The sequence below is a fragment of the Hypomesus nipponensis genome, chromosome 3 (assembly GCF_054491055.1).
Source record: "Hypomesus nipponensis isolate SF chromosome 3, ASM5449105v1, whole genome shotgun sequence".
NCBI classification, from domain to species: Eukaryota; Metazoa; Chordata; class Actinopteri; order Osmeriformes; family Osmeridae; genus Hypomesus; species Hypomesus nipponensis.
Window position 1 is genome coordinate 662,501 of NC_140363.1, and position 2,500 is coordinate 665,000.

Below are 2,500 nucleotides of genomic sequence, written 5' to 3' on the forward strand. Positions count from 1 at the left end.
TCTCGTCTGATCTCGGAAGCTAAGCAGGGTCGGGCCTGGTTAGTACTTGGATGGGAGACCGCCTGGGAATACCATGTGCTGTATGCTCTTTTGCTCATTCACTTAGAAACTGAAATGTTGCAATATGCACAAGTAGTCCTTCATGAAAGGGGCTGGAAGCTGTTTTCATTTTGACACGAGAGAGAGAGAGAGAGAGAGAGAGAGACCACCTTGCATTGTCAATTGCCAAATCTGTATATGGATAAGTAGCCTATGGTTGTCAACTTATTTCGTACGGCCATACCAGCCTGGCAACGCCCAATCTCGTCTGATCTCGGAAGCTAAGTAGGGTCGGGCCTGGTTAGTACTTGGATGGGAGACCGCCTGGGAATACCAGGTGCTGTATGCTCTTTTGCTCATTCACTTAGAAACTGAAATGTTGCAATATGCACAAGTAGTTCTTCATGAAAGGGGCTGGAAGCTGTTTTCATTTTGACACGAGAGAGAGAGAGAGAGACCACCTTGCATTGTCAATTGCCAAATCTGTATATGGATAAGTAGCCTATGGTTGTCAACTTATTTCGTACGGCCATACCAGCCTGGCAACGCCCGATCTCGTCTGATCTCGGAAGCTAAGCAGGGTCGGGCCTGGTTAGTACTTGGATGGGAGACCGCCTGGGAATACCAGGTGCTGTATGCTCTTTTGCTCATTCACTTAGAAACTGAAATGTTGCAATATGCACAAGTAGTCCTTCATGAAAGGGGCTGGAAGCTGTTTTCATTTTGACACGAGAGAGAGAGAGAGAGAGAGAGAGACCACCTTGCATTGTCAATTGCCAAATCTGTATATGGATAAGTAGCCTATGGTTGTCAACTTATTTCGTACGGCCAAACCAGCCTGGCAACGCCCAATCTCGTCTGATCTCGGAAGCTAAGCAGGGTCGGGCCTGGTTAGTACTTGGATGGGAGACCGCCTGGGAATACCATGTGCTGTATGCTCTTTTGCTCATTCACTTAGAAACTGAAATGTTGCAATATGCACAAGTAGTCCTTCATGAAAGGGGCTGGAAGCTGTTTTCATTTTGACACGAGAGAGAGAGAGAGAGAGACCACCTTGCATTGTCAATTGCCAAATCTGTATATGGATAAGTAGCCTATGGTTGTCAACTTATTTCGTACGGCCAAACCAGCCTGGCAACGCCCGATCTCGTCTGATCTCGGAAGCTAAGCAGGGTCGGGCCTGGTTAGTACTTGGATGGGAGACCGCCTGGGAATACCATGTGCTGTATGCTCTTTTGCTCATTCACTTAGAAACTGAAATGTTGCAATATGCACAAGTAGTCCTTCATGAAAGGGGCTGGAAGCTGTTTTCATTTTGACACGAGAGAGAGAGACCACCTTGCATTGTCAATTGCCAAATCTGTATATGGATAAGTAGCCTATGGTTGTCAACTTATTTCGTACGGCCAAACCAGCCTGGCAACGCCCGATCTCGTCTGATCTCGGAAGCTAAGCAGGGTCGGGCCTGGTTAGTACTTGGATGGGAGACCGCCTGGGAATACCATGTGCTGTGTGCTCTTTTGCTCATTCACTTAGAAACTGAAATGTTGCAATATGCACAAGTAGTCCTTCATGAAAGGGGCTGGAAGCTGTTTTCATTTTGACACGAGAGCGAGAGAGAGAGACCACCTTGCATTGTCAATTGCCAAATCTGTATATGGATAAGTAGCCTATGGTTGTCAACTTATTTCGTACGGCCATACCAGCCTGGCAACGCCCGATCTCGGAAGCTAAGCAGGGTCGGGCCTGGTTAGTACTTGGATGGGAGACCGCCTGGGAATACCAGGTGCTGTATGCTCTTTTGCTCATTTACTTAGAAACTGAAATGTTGCAATATGCACAAGTAGTCCTTCATGAAAGGGGCTGGAAGCTGTTTTCATTTAGACACGAGAGAGAGAGAGAGAGAGACCACCTTGCATTGTCAATTGCCAAATCTGTATATGGATAAGTAGCCTATGGTTGTCAACTTATTTCGTACGGCCATACCAGCCTAGCAACGCCCGATCTCGTCTGATCTCGGAAGCTAAGCAGGGTCGGGCCTGGTTAGTACTTGGATGGGAGACCGCCTGGGAATACCATGTGCTGTATGCTCTTTTGCTCATTCACTTAGAAACTGAAATGTTGCAATATGCACAAGTAGTCCTTCATGAAAGGGGCTGGAAGCTGTTTTCATTTTGACACGAGAGAGAGAGAGAGAGAGAGAGAGACCACCTTGCATTGTCAATTGCCAAATCTGTATATGGATAAGTAGCCTATGGTTGTCAACTTATTTCGTACGGCCATACCAGCCTGGCAACGCCCAATCTCGTCTGATCTCGGAAGCTAAGTAGGGTCGGGCCTGGTTAGTACTTGGATGGGAGACCGCCTGGGAATACCAGGTGCTGTATGCTCTTTTGCTCATTCACTTAGAAACTGAAATGTTGCAATATGCACAAGTAGTTCTTCATGAAAGGGGCTGGAA

General features: G+C 47.0%; 1 non-coding gene and 8 pseudogenes across 1 annotated transcript; all 9 read left to right on the forward strand.

The window, feature by feature from the left end:
- The window catches only part of LOC146297797 (5S ribosomal RNA), a 119-nt pseudogene extending 32 nt beyond the window's left edge, over positions 1 to 87 (forward strand).
- A 182-nt stretch (positions 88 to 269) lies between these two features.
- LOC146297798 (5S ribosomal RNA) lies at positions 270 to 388 on the forward strand (annotated as a pseudogene).
- Positions 389 to 560: 172 nt separating this feature from the next.
- Positions 561 to 679, forward strand: LOC146297799 (5S ribosomal RNA). Its single transcript, XR_014744988.1, has one exon. It is a non-coding gene; the product is annotated as a 5S ribosomal RNA (ribosomal RNA).
- A 180-nt stretch (positions 680 to 859) lies between these two features.
- LOC146297800 (5S ribosomal RNA) lies at positions 860 to 978 on the forward strand (annotated as a pseudogene).
- Positions 979 to 1,152: 174 nt separating this feature from the next.
- Positions 1,153 to 1,271, forward strand: LOC146297801 (5S ribosomal RNA; annotated as a pseudogene).
- Positions 1,272 to 1,437: 166 nt separating this feature from the next.
- Positions 1,438 to 1,556, forward strand: LOC146297802 (5S ribosomal RNA; annotated as a pseudogene).
- A 172-nt stretch (positions 1,557 to 1,728) lies between these two features.
- LOC146297803 (5S ribosomal RNA) lies at positions 1,729 to 1,837 on the forward strand (annotated as a pseudogene).
- Positions 1,838 to 2,011: 174 nt separating this feature from the next.
- LOC146297804 (5S ribosomal RNA) lies at positions 2,012 to 2,130 on the forward strand (annotated as a pseudogene).
- Positions 2,131 to 2,310: 180 nt separating this feature from the next.
- Positions 2,311 to 2,429, forward strand: LOC146297805 (5S ribosomal RNA; annotated as a pseudogene).
- Positions 2,430 to 2,500: the final 71 nt, after the last annotated feature.